The 24,564-nt window shown below is 40.3% G+C and overlaps 1 protein-coding gene across 1 annotated transcript in view; it reads left to right on the top strand.

The window, feature by feature from the left end:
* The first annotated feature begins 6,315 nt into the window (after positions 1-6,315).
* Positions 6,316-24,564, top strand: part of LOC105279682 (zinc finger and SCAN domain-containing protein 26) — a 325,080-nt gene continuing 306,831 nt past the window's right edge. Inside the window, exon 1 of the mRNA XM_011339603.2 lies at positions 6,316-8,379. The gene's annotated coding sequence lies outside the window, so the exon portion shown is untranslated. The remainder of the gene's footprint in view (positions 8,380-24,564) is intronic.

The raw sequence follows: 24,564 nt of genomic DNA, 5'->3' as shown, positions 1-24,564 counted from the left end.
CATCGTAAAAGTAATTAACATGCGCATAAGAAATTAATGTTTTAGTCTTGCATAATGCATAATGCTTGATTATACATCCAAGAGGAAATATCATTTATCCTGTTTTGTTTTTATTATAATTAGAAACGGGTACTTGCGCTCGTTAAGTGGACTTGTTCGTTAAATGGTTGTTTAATGAAATGAGAAAACTTATATTTACAAAAATATATGTAATATATAAATACATAGGTTGCATAAAAAATAAAGCCATTATTCTATGAAACATTACATCATTAAGTATAATAATTTGTTGGTACAATATCATATGTATATAAGTATATATGTGTATATATGTATATACACATACATATACAAATATATGAAATATATAAAATGTATGTAATATATTATATTATATACTTACTTTATTATAACACATGAACACATATACACATACACACGCACACGCGCACGCGTACGTTAGGAATTAATTATTACTTCCGTTAATATAATTCATGCAGTTACTAATACTATTCTTATTTACCCATACAAAATGTGTACTTAATGTATTTATAATGGTATACAATATACTCTAGAATAAAATAACGCAGAAAAAGCAATAAATAACATTCTGTCTTTATTATTACTTATTTATTATTATTATTTATTTATATTCATTATATATTTATATTTTATATATATTTTATACATATTATATATATTTATTTTTGTTTATCTACTTATTGTGTTAATCACTAATTATTTTGAATATGCAGAAAACGTATGCTTCCAGAAAATGCATGCGGAAAACGTATCAGGAAAACACATGCAGAAAACGCACATGGGAAACGTTTGCAGAAAATGCAAGTATAGAACGCATGCGGAAAACATATGTGAAAAACGAGTGCTCTTACAATAGTAGCAGTAATAAATACTATCGTCTTCACTCTCGCTAATAAATTATATACTCTTTATCTTTATTATTTCATAATGTCTATTTTTAATATCTTACGCATATTTTATCTCTTTGTATATAAAATAACCTAATCCAACTACTTTTGCATATGGATTGGTACAAATAATTGTAATGTGTGTATGTATTATAGTTAGTATAATATGATTATCCGCATATTCACGCGCGCGCGGAAAATGTCTATCGTGCTGCGCTTATCATTTATAGCACAAGTGTGAGCATTATATGAATGTACTATCGTTACTTGACCTTACTTTCATTTCTTAAATTGCGATATTATGTAACGGATTGGTATATGAACCGGTTCAATTGGAATGCTCTATGAAAATAAGTAAAACACATTATATGTCAAAAACTCTAAGAAATATTAGATGATATTAAACAATTTATCATCAATAAATAATTCAGCATTTCATAATATATAGTATAGTACAGTCAAAGTTATTTCATCGTTTTATTTTATGATATTAATCTCAAAACAAAATTATGCAAATATTCGCTACATTCTGTATAATTTTTCATCATTTTCAACGAAGGATTAGAACACAATATCGTGTAATAATTTGCACCGCGATCATATTATTAAAATAGAAAACGGCGATAAATGGACGGCGTAGTTGGATCAGGAAATAAAATTTAAAAATACATCTCTGATTAGAAGGCGTAATTTCCATTTTATGCAATCGCACTTTATGGTAATAATTACAGTTGCATGAATAATCGCGAAGTAATGTACAATATGGCATTAAAAATAAATTATAAAAATTTAGGTTACATAAATTGTATATACAAATACAGTTTCTTCACAATTGTGTTTAGTTTTCGAGTTGAAGCTTTATTACTTTGTTTTCGACGTCTCGTGAACATTTCAGTTCACTTCATCAGAGGAGAGGAGCAACTTAATATTGATATATCTCTGATGAAATGGACTGAAATGTTCATGAAACGTCAAAACAAAAATGACAGCTTCGATTTGGAAGTTAAATCCAATAATCAACGGCGCAAAATCCGAAAATTTTTTAATTTCTTTATATTTTCAGGTATTCCACTTAATTTGAGATAATACACACACACACGCGCGCGCGCGCGCGCAGAGAGAGAGAAAGAGAGGGAGGTATACATATTATATATACATATACGTATGCACATTGTATAAATAAATTAAAAACCGTTATTTAAAATACTGTCTATACTATATTATTATAATTATACGCTATTATAATTATACATTAGAGGAATGCAATTATCTGTAAATAACTTCAATCGTCCAATGGAAAGTAAGCACACTTTTAGGTATTATATATTTTTATTAATGATATATATACCACATATTTTAATAAGCATTGTTCAATGTTATCCGCAATATACTTACCGTCGGTGATTTATCGGCCATCAATAAAATGTTAACGATCTCACTAAATAGAAAACTTCAGAATAGTGAACTATGTAAACTTGTAATATTGTTTGGTTTTACAAATAAAATTTGGTTTCGTATCAATATTAGTTTTTAATAAATAAATAAACGTAAAAATCCATTAAAAGTAAAATTTTATGAAGCATCATGTTCGCTTTTTTCGATATGATATAACTATTTTTATAGTTTCTTCTAATTTTAAATAACAAATTATTACAGAGCAACGGTAACGAGATAAATCTATACAAACTATAAAATGTTGCAAAACTTAAAAGTTTTAAATAATGACACTATATCTTTATAGTTCATTATCCGATCTATATCTGTGATAAGTAAATAGCAATATAATATTTTCTTTCTCTCTGCTTGATCAATAATACTGAAATAATATAAAAGATGCCTAATTTTATGAGAAAGTACAGTTTTTCAAATTGTTTTGCGTACTAACATTTTCAGGTAAAACATGTGCAGTTGATAAAGTTCAGAAGATAAATGGTTTACATAGTTATTATTGAATTGCTCTTATATCAACGATCGGCCATGTAAAATTCTTTAGTTACTTTTGGATCCACTATATACATTTAAGGCTCTGTTCAGATTCTCTACCCGAGTGCTCTCCCTCTCTCTTAATCTCACTTTTCTATCTTTCTCACTCCAATGCAGCAGGTGCACCCGGGTAAGAAATCTGAACGCAGCCTAAGGGGATCCTGAAGTGCCTGGCGAACTCCGTTGCGAAAGCGTCATTATTTACATGAAACTAACAAAGAAGTAATATTTATTTACAATATATCATTATAAATAATTATCACGTCTTCCCAATGTCGATAATCAACGATGTCGGTAATGTCAATTACTTCTTTGTTAGTTCCAACGTTAAATGATAGCGTTTTCGCAATGGAGTTCGCCAGGCACTCCAGGACCCCCTTAACAGTATTAATCATAAAATTTTTCTGTAATAATGTATTATGCATGTGATATAACATGATTAAAATATTTATTCTTTAATAGATATGATAATGCAGATGCCTTTATTTAGTATTAGTTTACCTGTTACACTAATAAGGATCACTTTGCATCGGACAGGTGGCAGCATAGGAATAACATACTCTTTCTGTTGCATTTAGATGTTACTTTTTGTAGGATTATCACAATAATTTAATGATATTTTATAATATTATTTTATGAAGAATATCTTTATTTTTGTTTGTGTTATTTTCTAGATTAAATATTTATAAATTTTAATGCAACTATGGAATTGTGAACTGTGTGTGTTTCCTGTCACATCAAATTTGTGTAACAAAATATTAGCAAAGATGTAAGAGAACAAAGAAATAACAGGCAGTAAATATATTATCAACATCTATCTGTATTAAATACATAATATCTGAATACGAGAGAAATATAATAAATTGATTCGACATCGATATAGAGAAAATTGCAGGTTTTGATCGCAAGTAGTCACGAATATACGCATAGAGAAACGCTTAAAATTCTCACGAATCGTTACTACGTCGTTTAGCGTGGGCACGTTACGCGAGTCACACGTTTACGGTAATTTTAATGCCGGTCGACACGCTCTCGTCTCATCACGCGCGAGCAAGACGAGATTCGCAGCGGAACAATGCAAAAATTCGCTCACTTACCGGTTATATTCGGTCCACCCACGAATCGGTGTGTCACGATCGCATACACGAATGTGTGCATCACTGCAGGCTATTCTCTCTGGCGCATGATGCTGTAGTTCACACGACAACCGCTGGTTTATGGACATTCTCACGCATCTAATGGATTCGCTGCTGCGCTGCAAGAACGGTGTTCTGCAGGTCGTGAATATTGGAATTCTGGATACAACGTACAAACACAATATATAAAATTTTGAAATTTTCCATTCCTTTAATCAATACCAATATCTAAATTTAAATAATTTGAAATTTAAATATTGATGTTGTTGATTTTTTGTGTTACAATGTAGTTTTTATGTATTGAATACACAAAAATGTATGCAGTTTTCAGATGGATATTATAATGATTCAGATTTGTGCAAAAAATGAATCAATTTTCGTGTCAATGTAATACAATTTCCATGTCGCTAATATATATATTAGTATACACACAAATGATACATTAATTAATTAAAAGATTTACAAATAATAGCTCTTATACTGTTCTCAAATACGTGCTTTATTACTCCTTTCCATATTTTTCTAAAGATCAAATGTATTTCGCAGAAACATGCAATTTTATCAAAAGGAGTCGGTCTGTTTTTATAATTGCTCAAGCATACTTTATTATATAATAATATCATAGTTACGTTAAACTGGAATAATGATTATAGATGCAGAAACAAGAGCGACCGTAATGGCGAATTGAGGCGTGATACCGAAGGGATTGTCTGATGCATCTTTATGTAAGCAAGCAGGAAAGAATTCAGGCCGCGCGATGACTAACAATACGTACAATCCTGCGCGAGAAAGCACGAGAGAGGAACAGAACATGGCGCGAGCCGGTCATACTTTTAGTTTCTCGGAACGGCAATTATCGGAGATAGTTTCCTAGAGGATTTTTTGGATCGAGCTGGAGATACAATTTGCACGTGGGCGTCTTTGTCTTCGGCTAGCAACAGCGCGGTTCCCAAAGGCGTGGCCATTGATTTGTCTACATCTCGGTCACACACCATAAGAAAAAAAGTCGCCGGATTGATCCCACTTGGAAGTACTCGAATAGCAACACCCACATCCGCGACCTGCGGCCATTCATTCGCGGATTCTCTCTCTGTCCCGCGATCAACGATTCTCTCCGTTCGACCTCGCGTTATTTTGAATTAAATCGTCTTTTGAATAATGCTCCATATGCGGTATGTATTACGGGTTACGACAAGTTTCACCGATGTCGATTAACGCGAACCATGGTTAAGCAGATCCCCCTTCTCCATTATAGCCCCCTTTATTATAGCATATGACGGGAGATCGACTGATTTGCGACTTGAATTAATCTTTTCGCTCGTCAGTTGCAGATACGCTCTTTCCTTCATTCATAGTATATGTATATATAGCTTTAGATTATTTCATTTAATGACATTATGTTGTATCCCTCTCATGCGATTAAAATAGTGAAAAAGGAACCGTTGCATTACGGATAGCCATTGACGTTATCGCATCGCTCCATTTCCGTAAAGCGCTGATGGAAGATGGGCAGTGAATCAATGCGATATTCAACCATTCTCGACCAAAGTGATTTCAGTCGAAAAGTTTAGATTTATTACAAGCCGATAAATTCGCGCTGGCCGCAAAAACTTTTACGGAACGTATGCCAGAACAAGATTCGTAGCAACATTCTCATAAAGATGCCGCAGTGCGTCTAAACCCTGTTAGAAAGATATAACTGCGGCAATGCTCACATTTTCCAACGAAAAAAGCTAATGGAAACTGACGTTCAGTACTCTTTTCTCAAAAAAAGTAAACAGTGCTTAGAGAGAAAGAGAGAGATCAAGAGATTTATTTAAATTTGTATGTATGAAAAAGAAATATAAATAACAATTTTGTTTTACATTCTGTAGGAAAGACAAGTGTTATACCCTGTTCTGTATAATTTTCTCGCAATGTATTCGAAAAGTAGTCATTAAAAACTGAAATCATTTCTTAATCAGTTTCCCGATATTTAATTCGATATTTCTCGGACGTTTCGAACGAGTTCAACCCTTGATTCAACCTCGCAGCATTTAAATCTGCAAAAAAGTAATCGATTTCAATAAATATCATCTCATCGATCATCATTTTACCATGGGATTACCGCATCGAGCCGATCAGTCATCACAATGCGCGCGATACGGGCGAGTGGCGACTGCGGTCGACGCGCGGAGGCCGCAAGCGAGCGAGCGAGCGAACGAACAAGCGAGCCAGCCAGCTAGCCGAAGTCGAGGATGGAGAACCAACCGACGACTCGGCAAGGCAGTGCACGCCCGGCTGCCGACACGAGCGGATGGTGTACGTTGTCGCTCGCGCCACCACCACGTTCGCCTCGTGATTTTGCTTCCTGTCACGCTCGGCCGTCGCTCGTTGTCGTTCAAGTCGTGTGACGACGAGTCGCGCTTAGGTGCTTAGGTTCAGTCTACGATAACAATCGCGCCGTCTCTCTCCCCCTTTTTCTCTGTCGCTCAATCTAATTCTCCTGTCTCTCTTTCTCTCTCTCTGTCTGTCTTCTCTCGCGTGTTTCTCTCCGCCAGTCCTCACGCGTGAATTGACGCTTCAAGCAACAAAGAAAGAAAGAAAGAAAAAAATCGCAAACTAGGTGAAGGATCTCTGTCTCCGCATTGCGCGCTTTAGCCTCGTCGCGAGGGTGAATGAAATCTGGCGCGTGATGCGCGCGCCCACGTGCATACGCGCACACGGGACTGCCACTCGGCGCTACGATAGTGTCGCACGTGCGCGATACGTACTCTAAGAAAAAGAGAAAGAGAGAATTCTGCGTTCTACACGTGGGTGCGAGCACGACCTCGTATGCCGATGTTCACGGACAACCCTCTGAAAATGAGTCGCTGCATGTGCAACCCTGGAGTTGCTGGAGCAAGCGGGACCAACCGCTGACGTCGGTTACCGTAGCAGCGCGCGTGGCGATCAGCTGATCGTTCGGACCGAGCGAGCGAGCGAACAAACGAGCGCGCACCCGCCCGCTCGCCCATCCGTCTATCCGTCCGTCGGCGGTAGTCGGCCACCAGCGGCTCCGTCCGCGCGACGTCGTTTCTCTGTTCGCGCGTCATCGTCGTACGTCGCCGCACATCGTCGCCCGTCGTCCAGCCGTCGTGCCACTCCGTGCCCACCCGGTGAACGTCGCGTCGTCCGTGTGTCTGTCGAGGCAGTACGGGCGCGCCGACGACGGTTAGAGGACGTTTTCCGTGCCGTTGTCTACTCACCGTCGTACAGCTGGACCGAACCGCGTGTCCAGTCATGCCGTCGCGCTGCCGGCAGCTTGCAATAAATAATAACAACGACTGCGTACCGTGTGCGAGCAATCGCCGGCGAGTGGAGTCGTCCGCGACGAGATGATCCGTTTGGTGGTCAGTGGTGCCGATCGCCGCATCGACGTGAACGTGTAGCGTCGTGAAGTTAGCGTTGCGCGTGAACGTCGCCGCAGTAGCTGCCGTGGCGACACCGCGAGTGGAACAGTTCGCAACGGTTCCTCGCACCACGCCCCCTCCCCAGTGCGAGAAGAACGGCCGTGCATCGACCTGGGAACAGCACCGACGACGACGACGTCGCGCGAATGTCGCCGGCGACAACGCGATCGGACACCGCGGATCGGCTTACACCCGTCGGATAGAGTGATATTCGGAGTGTGTTGACTATGCAATCATGGCGCGCGATTCGCCGGCATGCAGATCAGCGAGACATCGAGCGGAACATCGATTAGCGCGTCGCACGAGGATAGGAGCGCATCCCGAGACGGCGTGAGACGGCGCGAAAAAACAGTTCGAACGGTTCATCTCGCAGTGACGGCGTTTCTTTCTCGTCGTCACCTACGGAACGACACGGAATGCATGCCACACTCGTCTCAATCGCCACCTGTCAGCCATATTACCGTTAGCAGGTCGTTTGAAAATTTTCAAACAGTTCGCGTGAAGATACGGAGTGAAGTTGCCGCGCATTGCATCGTGTCGCGTCGTGTCGCGTCGTTGATTTTCGGCGGAGAGTTTCGCGGACCGCAGGGCAGTTCGGACAGCACAAACTTCGCCCGCGTCAGCAATTACACGGACGTTCGCGGACTTAACGTGTCGCCGGCGTTTGACCACGAGCGGATTTACGCACTGTTTGGCGACAATCGTGTCTCGTTGTGCCTCGCGTGATCCTCGGGAATGCCTGCTCTCGGGATTTTCGGACTCGCATAGTGCTCGTCATTTTTATTCGGAGTGTGCACGCTGGCCAATCGCGGAGTAGTGGCAAGGCTGTGATAGGCGTCGCTCAAATTGACCGAACAAGTTGCAACGATTTCCGGGAAAGCCTCTTCATAGGAAGCTTTGGTGAGTAACACGAATTTAAGCATGCGTTTATTTACACGCGAGCTGTTTATACGCGAACAACAGAATAATCATCTCAATAATAGAAATTTGGATTCTTGCTGTTGTCCAATGACGCAAATGTTTACATGCGATATGCGAATGTTAGCAGGAAGTAAACACAATACTGTTCCTCGCTAGCGTTGCCTTGCTAGTTGTTATTGTTGATCGATTCGAAAGAGAAGGCAATGAAGAATGTCTCGTCCCGAACTTGGCGAGATACAATGCTACGTACGCGTCAATATTCCGAGACATGTATTATAGTATATTCTTCCGGAGCGCCATTTTATTTCACCGCGGATTTATTGGCGCTTGACTATTTACGATTATGCAAATCCGGATTTCTCGATACTACGGCGGGTTGGGGCTTCCGTACTTGAGAAAGTTACGAACTAACTTATTGGCATCGAGTACGAGCTCGGTCAGTCGCGGAGTCGACGAACTTCTATCGATCTTTTACCTTCTATCTACGTTCATCCTCCCCCATTCGTTCGTCGTGTAGGAATGCAACTTGCGAATGACATGACCGTTTCGTCGTCTCCACTATCGTCGTCGTCGTTATTGTCGTCATCTTTCGCCAAGTTTCACACTTCAAATGCCCTCCTCGGTGAACCAAGTGTCCATCCATTTCTATGTATTCTCGTCCGTTATGAGTTATTAACACGAGATAGATGAATCCTGCTATCTTTAGCCGAACACGAGAGAGAGAATTTGTAGCTACTCGTGTGCAAAGAAAATTTGTTGCGATAAGTAGAATTATTAACGGATAATTGCTGAAGGCGTCTTAAATATTATATAACATTATTAGATTATTAATGTCTAGTTATGCTTCGAGAGAAAGAGCGAAATAGGGAGAGAGTGAGGGAAAATGCGCAGAGACCGCAATAAACGTAGCCAGCGTGCGTATAAAGTGAATATTAATAATCAACGCTGTGTGTGTGTGTATGTATATACTAAAAATGTGATCGATGATAACCGAATGCTACCTCCATAGCGCTCGTTACAAGTGTGCTCGCACGCGATGATTAGTAATAAACGGTGGAGAGATGTGCGAAACTGCAGCAACTATTTTCCGCCATGTATCATCACGATATACATTTTATCTCTCGTATTGTCATAATCAATCGAAGACTCAGGGTATATTCAAAAATTTTACAACTTTGTGCAACACGAATTTCCCGACGATTGCAACTGAAAATCATTTCTCATCTAATCTGATGTTCACCGAAACTCGTTATGTAAACCTGACTTCGAGAGAGAGAGATCGAGAGAGAGAGAGAGAGAGAAAGATACTCTGGAATGGTCACTCAATCATGCGTATCCGTATTAGCGCGTGCATTAATTTGTCCTGAATGATCCACGAGCGATAAAAGCGCAGTTATGCAGGCGCGGTTTTCAGCGTGTTTATCGCGATGTAAGCAGGTGGAAGTGTATTAATAACTCGTACAGCATGTAATTGAGAGCTTGAGAATCAGAATTGATAATCAAATACTATATCTCGTAGAGTACAATGATCTCTTCCTTGATTTACATTTATTTAACAAGCAGGATAATAGGAAATGAATATGTTACGATAGAAATTATAATGTTGAATTTTCTCTCATTTTTTACATCTCCGGATAATGAATATGAATAATGTTAAAAATACTGTCTCATACTTTTGGCAAGGTAATGGCAAAATTCACAGCACAATTATTCGCGTATCGATCGGGATAATAAGAACAATTCTTCGCACATGCACTCAAAATTCCTGGCTTCGCTGATAAACGTTTAATGATATCGCGGAGGTGGTTCGCTCCTTCACCCGAGAAATGCGAATCCTCGCGTGTCTGTGCACATGCATCCACAATACATGCATGAAGCGCGTCTTAATTTGCGGTCGCACGTTCCTAATTCGGTTTACCCGCAGCGATGCAACCCGGGGAATAACGTTTCCCTGCAGTGAACGGCTGGATGCGGGAGGAGAGGGGAAACGGAGTAGGAAAGGCGGCAGACGCGGTGTTATTAGTCGCTCGTAGTTATTTCATTTGCGACTCTCGGCGCTCGGGTACACATGGCTTCGTATAATTGTCAGGTTTACGAGGGGCTCGCCACCGACCACTGTAGTCCCGGCGACAAAGCCTCGTCGAAGCGCGTCCGGAAAGTTATGGTCCACGAGAAGTACTGTTAATCGCGCCTAACGTGAGAGTTCCGCGGCACCAAGGAATAGTTAGTGCTCTCTCCTCTACCTCCTACTCCTTCGGCTTCTTTTCTATGTCTTCTTATCTCTCTCTCAAACTCTCTGACTCCAACTCTCTCTTTCATTCTCTTCTCTCTTCTTTTTCTACCTTGGGATCGACGCGATATCGACGGGACGCACGTCGCCTTCATATCTTACCGAGATAGCGCATCTCCTCGATCCTTCTGGCGCATACAATTACTTTTTCCCTCCCGTTAACTCTGTGCAATCGTGCGCTCTGAAGCTTCTTATTCAGGCTGTGATCTTAATTAAATTTACAGTGACCGATATCGCTTAAGATAGATCTTAACGATCTTTTCGGTCTCGTGTGAAAAGCGTGCCTCGTTAGACGTAAATCTTTGCCCTCATCTTTCGGATTCTAAAGCTAGTTAAGCTACGAGACAATGCTGAATTTTGAAAACATATATATGTATGTATATATATATGCATACGTTGTTTTCACATCGTGTTCAATAAACAATCTTTATTTAGATTTGGAGTCCAATATATGACAGAATTATGTTTTTCTAAAATGTAATTAAATTGGTCAACTCAAACGCTACAATCGAAATGGACTTTGCAACTGTTTAAAACTATAATCATCACGAATTCTGCCACAAATGCATTTACGTATATTTATCCGTTAATTTATCCGCATGATTTGCATGTGTGACTAAGCACGAGTGTAAAGGGAAAAAATGTTTCCTAATTCGTTAACGGTTTGAACTATCAAGCAGCAGGAGTGCTTTGGCCTAATTGCCATGACCTCTCCGACTGGGGTTTATGTCGGACGTACTTTTTTCTCGGGATTAGAACCACGCGCGAGAAATTGCCCGTGAGTCGTTTGCGTAGCTCCTAATTAGGCAATGGCAGCCCAACAACGATGTAGTATCGCTCACGGTCCTGGAGAAATTCTCTTATCTGCCAAATCTTCCGGCTCTGTCAATGGTCCATGTTCCCACCGCGCGTTTAACGTTAAATGTATCCATCAGGTTTCTAGTTTAGATTTATATGGAGAATGCAAGGAGAATGCTTCACAACAGCGACGTAAAACTCGGAATCAGACATCATACCTTTTGCACATTGCACCATGGTTTTATAGCGGAATAAGAATATTGAGCAATGTCGTTGAAACTCGAATTTTGATGTTTTGCATCTCGGCAACGTGCAGAATTTATCTTTGTTACGAATTGTGACGACTACGCCCTGAATTGAAATCTTACGAAAGCAGATCCGCTTACGATTGAACAAAGAAAGAGAAAACGTCACGCAGTTATACCTCTGAGGTTCGATTCACGGCCCGTAAAACTGTACATTCTCATTCGCTGGCAAATGACAAACCATCGATAGTTCCCTGTTAAGGACGTTGACTGCAAATAGCTCGAATAATCTCTAGAAGAAGCGAAAAATCACTCAGTGACACCTTGCACATGACGTCCGGTCTCCTCGACGACACTCGAGCTACGCGCGTCGTGCTCCACGTCGCGTACTCCTTATTTACTCACACATTGAGTCGGCAAGCCGTGGAGTGGCTTGCGGAACAGCCGAACAGACAAACAGGTGGTAGCGAGCCGCGATTCTTAACTGTAAACGGACGTCTTCAATTTCTAGTGAGAGATCGGCCACCTCGCCACTCGAGATGCCATCGATTTCGATTGGACTTCTCTCTCTCTTTTTCCCTCCGTCACTCTCTATTTCTCTTCATCTTTGTTCGTCTCCGGCGTGCGCTCGCAGCGTGAATTTTATCGCGACTTTTTACGAGCGGACAAATATGCACGCACGGATCCGAGTGAGTAGAGTACACGTGGAGTAACATGGAGCGTTGCATAATGTCCGTGCACCCTGAGCGACGTCGCTCCCGTTGCCGATGAAATCATTTCCGCGGCTTCCTGACATTGACTTCCCGTATAGGCGATTGTGAACCCGATCCACGTGTAAACGCGTGTATTATACGCACGATACCTACACGTACACCTAACGAGCGGCGCGACGCGACGCAGCGGCCGAGATAGCCTGCCGCCTGTCAGATTGTTGACACAGCCAGTGACACGTTTAATAGGATTATTTATGCTCTCGGAGGCGCTTAAACGGCCCCCGCGTTCGTATCGGCTTCATCTACCTGACGGCGTGTAGCATAATTATGTCGACGCGCGCGCGTGCACTGCTCGTATCTCGGCTGCCAGTCGCGTCGACGACGCCTAGACTGATCCCTGATCCCGTCCTCGAGATGGAATGTACGTTCCAACTCCTTCACCGCGAGATCTTTATGTTTCTTTATATATGGGTATAATTTAGCTGCTGCTTATCGCGTATCGATCGAAATGTCGTATCACATCGATCTGTTTGGGTGGCCGTGTCAAGTTTGATACACGCGCAGAATGTCGACAATGTTTCATTTAATACCTTAGAAATTTGTTAGTTTTAATAAAACGTGTCGTGCAGTTTTACCTTATACATCTGTTGTAAAACTTTTTACTTATGTGAATTCACTTATGTAAAATGTGAACTGAATAAATTATATAAATTAAGTGGATTTAGTGGCTTTAGTAGATAAGAAAAATAGTTAAAGGCTCCGATCGCGAATAATGTAGATTAGGAAAGTAGGGAAAGTGTGGGTGATTGAGTGTAATAAGGATTTGATTGCAAACCAAATCCCTTTCTTGCCGAAAGCTGAAAGTAATAAACTTGATTTGATTTGACACTTATGAATTCATTTATTGAAAAAATATCACGTTACGTAGGGAATAAATTAACAGCAAATGATTGTTAACAAATGGTTAGAACAAATCTTAAAAATAAGATATTAATTGGAAATGAAACAGCAGAGGAAGATACATTTCATGTTTATCGTACACTTTATATTTGAGACGCCTTCATAAGAAACGCGAACGGAAAATTCTTGCATATAAAGTTGACGTAACGAGATTGTGTTGAGTTATGGGACTGCTAAGCGTTATGGGCGGTAATTATTTGCCTCGATGTGGAATTGAACATAATTCTCGATGTGTATCTAATGTTTTTACGTCTCTGTACTTTCATTCTCGTTTAATTGTTGATATCTAATTCAGCATTTGTGTAGAACGTCATCATATGCTTATGTAAGTCCGTGCGCATATATATGTATGAATTATGTGCCCGTGTGCACATGTACACACATACCAGAGCTCAGAGGCCAGCCGGGCGGTTCCGAGATGAACCGCGGCTCGCAGTTGGATAACCACCAACAACAGTCATAACGTTAATTACACTCGTTTCAGCCGTCTGCAGAAAAATTCATTGCGCCAAAGCTTTATTCTGCGTTTCTTAAGAAGCTCGTTCCTTTCTGCCTCATCTGTAGAAGGCAGGCAGAAGTGCGTATGCGTGCGCGGTCATTTTCATGATCGTCTTAATGGCGCATAAAAATTTACGCGGCCATTAAACCACAGTTTGCCCTCATCGGCTGTATATTATGTTCCAACTATGCTTCAGGGCTGCTCAAAATTGCTTACATCAAACATATTGTACGCGTAACAATAAGTGAAACAGGATTGCCGAACTTGTATGAACTTGCTGTATGAATCATGATGTTCGCATTATATTGGGTTGTAACAAAATTTCGTAGCATTGTTTAATTTTTATTATGAAAAACGTAAAAAGTTCTGGAAGGAAGGAATCAGCTACCGCAAAAATAATAAATAGTAGTGGAACAAAACAGCGCATATATGTATGAATAAATATCTATACACATAATAATATAATAATTTTCTTGGAATTTTATTAAATACATGCTACGAATTTTTATTATAACCCAATATATCTCGATTAGTAAACCGCACGTAACGTTCAGACATTACGAAAGGAATAATTTTTTTCTGTTGTAATGGTGATTATCGTAATATTCATGAGAAACATTTTGGTATTTTGACATGTATGATACGAGCTAGCGATTAGATAATATCGTTTTAGCGCGTAAGACTGAAAACGTGTACATCAAAAAAGAAATTAGATTAGGCCGCAAATTTGTTCATCAATCCATGAGCGACCCTTTTCATCGCTGCTACGTCCCCTTGTTTTTTGTGTTTATCGACTGAACTTTTCACTAAAGTTGCGAGCAATTTCATATAACCCTTTGAGCACTATTTTTTGCTACCGGAACTTTCTTTTCCTACCCATCGACGAAACGTATTAGGGCATTAAATTGACCATAATTCGACCATAATAACGTAGTAATAGTTCTTATCCCCGCCCCCTGAGAGCAGTAATTTTGCGCGCAGCCCAATGTACATATTATAATTGCAATCTTAACACTTGTTAGACTGTCCCATCATCCATATATGGATGATGGTTTTAATAATTTAAGCAGGAATGATTTTTTAACTATTTATGGAGATATTGAATGAAAATAAAGTATCGCTTATGTAATATTAATGTAAGAAACAAAATTAATATTATCACGAGCTTGAAATTAGTTGGGCAATCTAAGTATTAATTGTCTCCGATTATCGGGTCAGGCTAAACAGAACGTCGGAGGTGTCGCGCTCAAGTTTCAGATCGTTCCGACACTTTGGGATCGAGGAACGATGGATGTACGACGAGAAGGCGATAAGACGATAAATTATCGCGGTGGCACGGAAAAGCACGATTCGCTGAGAACCGCTGTCGACGATATAACGCGATATAAGCACGGATCACAGGCGACAAGCTCTCATTAGCATACAATGCGGGCTAATAGGATCGCACGCTGACGGCTACCGTTCAATATCGCGTCTTCGTGTCGTCCTTTCAAACGGTAGGCTTCAGCTACACCTATGTTAAAAATTCTATTTATTTTTCAACTAATATTTCGCTATTATAGATTCATATTAAAGCGACAACAGATTCCTTGTAGCATATATAAGCATAATTTATATCTTTTGGCTAATGCATGTAAACATGTATAAATCCAGAACAATCATCTTTTACGATAAACTTTTGTCACAATTTCGAACTATTATTTATTCGCAATAATATAAAAGAGCAAATTTATTAAATCTAACGTCTATTGCTTCATAAAAACGTTATTTTTATATTTGTGAAAGTTATCTCCAATAGAATATTCTGTTAGTCATCACATGGATTTCTATAAATTCAGTTTTTTTTTATTAGTATTTTATCGCATATATAATTATGCATGAATAAATTCATATGTGTTAAAAATTCGAAAGAAAATTTCGTGATAGTATAGTAGATAAATATATTTTATTTTATCAAGGACAGATTACCTTAGTGAAATACACTGCTATTCATCTTGTATCATTGAATGCGAATATTTCACTACAAGCCGCACATTAATCACTGTAATTTATTTCCCGTCGCGAGTTACTTGCCACAGTTATAATAGCGTTTATTCAGTGTAGGGGAACATATATTTTGTATTGTACCCTTAATTTCGTGCACTTTATGGACCTGAATAATTTATTATATTGAATAAATGAAAAGAGCCTGTCAAGTCCTGGATATCTTAAAACCGAAAACTAAGTTATACGTCTTTTTAAAGACTATACATTCACGATATGCAGGGATTAAGACGTTTCTCTTATTTGCGAATAATATCGCTATAGAGACCACGCGTACAAGCGGAAACCAGAAACGCTCGCTACTACTTATGCCTGCATACAATGAAATAAAGAAAGGCGGCGGGATGAAAGAATGTCGCCACCGGTTTACTACTGAGTCCGGATGACTAATTTCGCTGATTAATGACACGTATGAGACCCGCCGTAGTCGTTATCGCGCGCGATATCGTCGTGCGCGCTCCTTTGTCCCGCGATTTTTTCCGGGGACGGACGGACGTTACGCCGGATCCTTTGTCAAGGCGATTTTTCACCTGCGATTTATATCGCTCGCCGCGATACAATAGGTTGTACGCGTAACTGCGCGTTAGTACATACAACTCGCCGCGAATTGCGCCTGCCCTTCTACGTACCTGGCCGGCGTCGCCGCCGTTGCCGCGATATACGCGTCCCTCCCTCGTCGAAGCAGATAAAACCAACACGAGCCGTTCTCCGGCGAGCATTGTGCACCGGCTATGCCGCTATTTACACGTCATCGCGTAATAGCTCCAACTACGTCCCTCATTACCGCGCCGGTGCAACGAATGCGTGCGAATGTCAGTTTTAGTGCGGGCAGTAAAAGACGCGAAGTCCGCGCGCGAGCGATATGCGCATCGTATATGTGTACGTGTGTGTCCGCAATGAATGTGCCCGTACGTGTAATGCGCGTGTACGCATGTAGTGTATGTGTACGATTGTCGTTCTAGCTTTCCAATCCGACAACCGACGTTGTCGTGGCACTGGTTACACGCGCATCGCGTACGACCACTCTTTTCATTATCATTATCGTCTTGCCGAGTTTTCGAACGGGAGGATTAGACGATGCGATAAACCAACGCGATCCCGAGGCGAACAGTAGCGTACAGAGAGAAGGAATGAGGGAATGAGACAAGGAGAGAATGAGACCGGGCATCGAGATACTAGAGCCACTGTCATCCACGAGTTCCCGAATACGGTGGCTTATTCCTCCAAGTGTGTACATTTTTTATACATAAGTTTGAAAAATCTTATTTCTTACGCATGGTCATGACCGAGCTTTCTGACATTCGATAGACCTGGAATAGAAATTGCAATGAAAAGAAGAAATCTTGATGCACATCTTTTATTCGAATGTTGAAAATACGTAAAATTACGTAAATTACATGTATGTGTAAATGGTTTTTGGAATTTTCCTGATAAATCCTGGTTATTTATCGAAAGCACATGGATATGATGTAGTTGAGAAGGAACCTAAGTATTGTATATAGCAACAAAAACTCATGATATTAGAAAGAAACTGTAGAATGAAAGATTTTGTAATTCTTATATTTGTTTCTGAGCAATTTTGTTCTGAACATTCATCGCGTAAAATTTCCTCAAACTTTTCCTGCAATACTTCTTGGCTCTGAGAACAATTTTCTATTTATACTTGAGAAAAATCGCTCAGGAAGAATTAATGGAAATGCTACGAATGTCACGAATGTGACAGTTAACTTTTGCGTAACGGTACGCCGCTTGATTTAACAGATCCGCGTTGATTATCGAAAGCTGTGCCCCACGTGTCGATCGATAAGGATTCGATTTACGAGGCGCGGAATCTCGTTAACCCGCGTTCCATTATCTATGTGCGCGCGCGTGAACGCGTAGGGGTGTCAATGTTCAATTTTACAAGCTGTACAAGGATTCCGGACCCGGAATTGCGGTAAGAATTCGCCTGTCCGAGTCCCGTAGATTCTACACGACGGCGCGGTAGTAAAAAAAGGCAATAGGCTAGGCGATAAAATTAAACGAACACTCGCCGGCGTTTACCGCCACTGACCGCAATAGCAGCAGGTAGCAGTCGATGATCGAAAACTCGATAAAAACGATGTAGACGTTTCGTTTCTCGTAGTCGCGCAAAACATCTGCCGTCGTAATAAGCGATGCCGTTCCTCTCGAAACTTCTGAATTACAACTAATGAGACGTTTCTTTCTACTTAACGGATAGTTATTAGGAATTTTTTTTCACGAGAACTAAAGACTTTTTTGGCTTAATCTTGATGCATCCAGTGGAAATCAGCTCGCTGATTTGTCTCGAGAACACCCAACGAAGGCCCTTCGCTAGGAAGGGTGCACTTCCCGAGACCACTAACGTGTTATTTGAGAATTAGCCGAGTCGTAAGCAGGTGCCGCGTGATTTTGCAACGGTCATTCTTTTGCGGATCCAGCTGGATCCAGATTTCAACAAACATAAACAGGCGTGCGAATCGTACCCTCAGTTTTAATCGCGTGTGTTGAAATGTGCAATCGTATAATGTTGATCGATCACTTTCCGATAGAAACGTTTCGAGTGTGTAGAGACCGATCATGAAGATAATTTATTATCTGCAAATTACTAGGAACATCGTCTGAAACTTTCTCAGTCGGGTGTGAAACGAAGTCACACATGGAATATATCGTAGGCGAAGGCGCTAACTGGAGTACCGCCGGTATCGCACAGATGTACTTTGTATATTTCTTTTAGCCGATCGCGCGGCAAGTCTCAAGCTGTCGCGTCGCAAGCAAGTACAAGCTTGGCGACGCACGCACGCACGGCGCACGGACGTTTTCTCAGCACGACGTGTCGTAATACGGGACCTAAATCAGCTCGTTAATTTTCATTCTTTCACGGGGGACGATAAAATCTGATAGCGCGGGTCTAGGTATGAGGTACACGCACACGAGATCGCGATCCACATTAACGCAATCTACAACTGGAGTTTTCACGACGTGCGCCGACGACGTGCTTATATGTGAGCGGCGAAACGCGCGATATGCCGTGCTTAACGCACCCGTATTGGTGCGTGTCATTATGTGACACGCATTACAGATGCACTTGGCGGTGTCGTTGCGCCTGTCGTGTACGCATGATGTATTCTAGAAAGATGCGCTCCAATAATAAGCGTGCCTCTTGACAGTGCGATTGTTCCTTTAAAATATCGAATTATTCGATATTTTAAATCAATCTATCAATGATTTTCTATTTATCATTCTATCTATTTATGTCACATTGACGTTCATTGATGTTTATAATGATTAATATTCGTGTAATTTATAAGAATGCAGTAACGTAGTATCGTGTAAAACTGTCGACTCGAAATGTTATTCTTAATAATGACAATTATTGTTTTGTTATTAGACAGATTTGTGTAGATTGCAAATATTGCAGAAACTTGATGACATCATTTGATCGTTCATACGAACGTTTATATGCATATGCATACCGACGTATGTACACGCCCGCGTCCGTTCGTATGCACGAGCACGATTCGCTTTCGAAATAAATCGATAAGATCTCGGCTGGACGAGTTTCAAATTAATGTCAATGCTCGCCGTGAGAAGGAGGAATATTAATACTTAGCCCGTAATATCCGTGCTCGTTCCGACATTATCATGGTCTCCTGGTATAGTTAAAATTTCGTGATTTGTAAGATAATCCAATTATATGAGACAATCTATATCTCTTAGGATAGTCTATGAATCTCGTGATGTAATAATATGTTAATTAAATCCAAGAAACAAAATTTTGCCATATTGTGTAGCTACATTGTGAATTATCTTATATTGTTCATCAGACATATAAAAATCAGGAGAAGGAAATAATAAGATTTCGAGTAAGATTTACATATTACTAAACTTAGTGGAAAAAATTGCAAACAGGGAGGGAAGAAAGGGGTTAATTGGCTCAATGAAAGATTAGGCAAGATTATTCTAATTATGATGCGTCAAAATAATTGGCAATCGCGATCGGCTTCGTCGCTTTCTAGCGCGATGATGGGATGAAAGTCGAGTTAGTTTATAGAGGGTGATTAGATTAATTAATCGAGACAGGGTCCGATAGGTTAGCGAGATAGCTAGTGGTTTCGCAATCATTGGTAAGGTTAATTGCAAAAAGCCGCGGTATGCGCTAATGGTATTTGCGGTGTTGATGGATCCATCGTCACGAACCGAAGAAACTAATGGCGCCATCGCGAATCGGGGATCGATCAATCGGATTAGAGGATCGGCGAACGAAATGAGCGATCGGACTTATCCGCGGAGAAATGAACGCCGAAGAAAAAGCGGCAGTGATCGATGATGCGATGAACTCGCGAAGCTCTTACCTTCTCGAGCTTCATTATTCACTCGGCTCTCCGGGTTCCGCTACTAATTTTAAGTGACTTTGATTTAGCAATCGTGGACTTCGTAATTCCGCCAATGTTCTTGTCTTCGAGAGTTTTAACTTTTCGTGAATTATGATCTCGCGATTGTCCATAATGAATAGACCATGATATTATTGATAACTGATATCAAGTTTATACGTTTCTGGTAAGAAAATTATTTATATCCCTTGTCAGTCGCCAAAAAAGAAGAAATACATTTTTGATAATTGTTTGATAATTGAAATGTTATTAATACGTTTGTCGCGAGTTCGACAAACCTGCCTTTGTACAACATAAAGCGAAACTTGCCATCTTGTCTTGTGTTAGGTCGGAGAAACCGGCATTTATTCTAAGAGAAATGAATACTGCTTGTGTTGCACGATGCAGCGGAAATTAAATATCTAGCAATAACTTGCCTTTTGCTTATCAGCTTCATCTATCGACATATATCTCGACAAGAATCAAGTTCGGGAGATTTCAAAAGTGTACTCGCAGTTTGACGAGATAATCGGCATGATATTTCGCAAGACGCGTTTGTATCGCGACGTGTACCATGCGCAAGCATACGCGTAGTTCTATGCTTGGCATTTGGCGCAGTTATCTATGCTACCAACTACTTCGGTTTTCTCAAGGCGACCGGCAGAAGACCGGATAAGGAAATGTGCCCTGGCAATGGTAAATCCACCCGAGTTCACACGCGGAATCCGACTCGATATGCGTCGATCATTATCTAACGCGCCACCGTATAATGCAATTATTTGCGCCAGTCGTATAACCGGTTTCCGGTCCGCATGCAGATAACTGCGCGACGTGACAACCGAGCATCGAGACCTACACGGAAATGCATCTATGTTTCTATCTCTGCTTCTTCTGCTTAGCGTGACGCAACAAGACTCATGTAATCGAAATAATTGCATTGCTCAAGAATTTGAGCGAAAGAGTGCTATTGTCGTGCCAGGGCGATCTCACCGGGCACAACACTGTTATAAATAGTGTCATAAATAGTATACCACTCGCATAATACTCCCGTGAAGATTGTTATATAAATGCTGAAAGAGATATTTCGGGACATTTTTTTGAAGGTGCCGATATTCTCATTTCGAAAATGATATTCCTTACTGTCCACAAGAAACATAAGTGAATCTTATATGCGCTCCCTCTCTATTAAGCTTTTTTTTTAAAGAACAATAAATTTCAGCATGCTTAAGGACTTTATCTACAACATAAATCGAACATAAAATTCGACCAATTACTTCGAGATAAACACCGATCGAGAAACTCGATACTTTCTTACTTTATCCCAGATTAAAGAGGTTTGAAATATTATATATTGAGCGCACAGTTATTATCGTTACATGAAAGTTTCAAGTTCAACCTGATTATCGTTGCACCTTGGCATATGCGACCATCTCATTTGATTCGAGAATGAAACCATTGTTACTAGCTTAATCTCGTAGTCGCGCAGGAAAGTCACTTATCTGGTTTTTGCTCTGGACATGCAGATATTAATTAATTTTACGCGTGTTAACTTTCTACCGATACATAAGGATAATAAACGATGAAAACGACGATGATGACTAGTAATTCTGACATGAGTTTATCTGTATTCTAATTAATATCACGTTACGTTAAATTTTCATCATTAGGCTATCAAGTGATTATATCCAGTTTGTAAGCTACATAAGATTAAACACTTTTCTTCATGACAAGCAGTTCTGTTGAAATTATTTAATATTTAATTAAAACTTTTTAATGTAATTATCTAATTATTTAATCAAATATCTGATTAATTCTTTATAAGTAAAATTATTTATTTTTTGAATAAAAAATTTGCTTTACAAATTAAAACTAAATTGACGATAAGAATTTATATCTCAAGATTTATTATCTTCTAAATTTCGTATATAGAAGTAATTAAATTTTTGCGTCAATTACTTTTTCGCTTACTACTGCCCTCTAAAATTTAATTCTATATCCAACTTATTAGCATATTTTGTTTTACGCTTAGACGTCTTCAACCCTTTGTGCTAAGTATCTTCTCTCATATTACGTATTTTTTTTATTTTACTTCCCTCGTATAGCATATCCTTTCCGTGCAGTACATAAATGTCTCTTTCAAATTGTCCCTTTGGAATTGTCGCCTCGACGTCGCCGGATAAATCGTCGAAGACGCCCTTTGCGGCGCCCAGGGGCGGCGACGGCGCGTTTTACGCCCGTAGCCGACACACGTCCATCCGTCCTGCGGTTTACCACTCGGTGCAATTATCCAGGGCGATTCTTACTTGTTCTGCCTGCTGCGTACGCGTATACGTGTGCGTGCGTGCACGTGCGCTAGTACGCGCCGCATACACTTGTGGTGTGCCTCCGAGCAGCTAAACAAGCTAGAGCAGGTCACTTTCGCTGCCGCCGCCTCTTACACACAGTGTTCCAGGCGTCGTGCACGCGTGCTATTCCATTCATAAACCTATAGAAACGTGCGGCAGCATCGGTGCGACACGTAGGTGTAGAGAATCGCGGCGAGTGGTAAACTCGAGCGCGCGAACGTGTACAGGAGCGATCTCTGTTACCACGTCGTCCTGTCTGTCTCGTCAACTTGTTGCAGGATTGCGTGCATTGCTTGATTAGAATATTACTCATTTTGCTGGTCATACCTTTGGTCATACCTGATATTACCGAGATGCGAATGTGGCACTTGATATAAGAAACAACAAAATTTTAGGACTCAGTTTGTATACTTTATAGTCGCTTGCATCACTGTTGGTTTCGCTTATACTTCAACGATGAAAGAAAAAATACGGGATAGTTAAAAGATGACCATTCGAGGATTACAAGATATCCATTTAAACTAGGCAGGCGACTATATATATTCGTATATTCGTTCAGCGTATGGGTTTCGTAATTTTTCAATTTAAAAGCCAAGTGCCGTGCTGATCACCAAATGGAAATCGCGTGTTCGCGTTATAGAGTGATTCATGGCTGGATCAGTAAACTACAAGCATATGTAGAGATATATGCAGAGGAATATTTATATTCATTTTACTTGTAAAATATTTTACGAGGTGGGGATGTATTTAACTGCGATATAATTGTGAATAAATTCCGCAAATTTTTATTTATGTGATACGATGTATACGATGTATCGTAAATTTTGATTGCTCATAAGACTTCAGAAAATGCCTTGCATCTCGAATAAAATGTATACTTTCGCGATCGTTTTTCACTCGACATTTTTCATTCCACGTTTTTTATTCTCTTCTTACGTATCCTCTGAGATCGTTTATTCAAGCGTGAATCGGCATTTATAAAAGGGGCAGCATGCAAGTTCGTGGCATCTCTAAACGATCGCATCGGATCGCCGATGATTTAGGATTGCGATCGATAAGGCGATCGCCGCAGACGCCTCTGGCGAGCTTTATTGGTACGTCGTCGTCGAGGAGTACGTCCCGCGATGAAATGGGCTGACAGCGATAGATCGATCGATCCGTAGATCAATAGCCGCGCTTCTTCCAACCCGATGCGATGTCCATCGAGGCTGAGCTACGTGGAAATACGCGGCGGCCAATATAATGAAAAACCGTAAATACGCTGACCATTTGCGCGTTCTGTTTCTTATTAATGTCGATCACACGTCTGAGATATGAAGGTGAAATCATCCCTCTGCGATTCGGATCATAATCTGTTTTAATCTAATAAGCATCCCGTGTATCTTTTAAATTTAAATGAAATCAATGGATTTTTATGTATAATCACATTTTAAGCAATTCAAACGAAATCAAGATATATAAAAAAATTTACGAAACATGTTTGATGGTAGAATCTTTTAAAGTCCTTATAAAATTTATGGTTTACGGACATCAACCGGATATTATTGAAATCTTTCATTGATCGGTGGAAAAACATTCGAAAAACAATTGAAAAATTGAGAATAGTGCTCCGAACCATTCTAAACTTTATTTCCTCAGCTATTAGCGCTAATCGATTATAGCGTGACGATTCGAATGATTTAAATAAAGACCGGGTGCGTCATAGGCACAGGCCCAGCCTGGCACATTCGATCGCGCCCCGCAAAATGATGCCGTTGCATTTGCCCATTCTATTATCCAACCCGCTCGTTTTCTCTGGTAACTCGATCCACTAGATCTTTGAAATAAAACAACGGAGGTCAATATTTCCACTGAATAGAGTGACTCGCACTGAGTGATTTGATCATCTTCTCTTACAT

This window comes from Ooceraea biroi, chromosome 8, assembly GCF_003672135.1.
Source record: "Ooceraea biroi isolate clonal line C1 chromosome 8, Obir_v5.4, whole genome shotgun sequence".
Taxonomy (NCBI): domain Eukaryota; kingdom Metazoa; phylum Arthropoda; class Insecta; order Hymenoptera; family Formicidae; genus Ooceraea; species Ooceraea biroi.
This window is presented reverse-complemented; position numbering and strand designations above follow the sequence as displayed.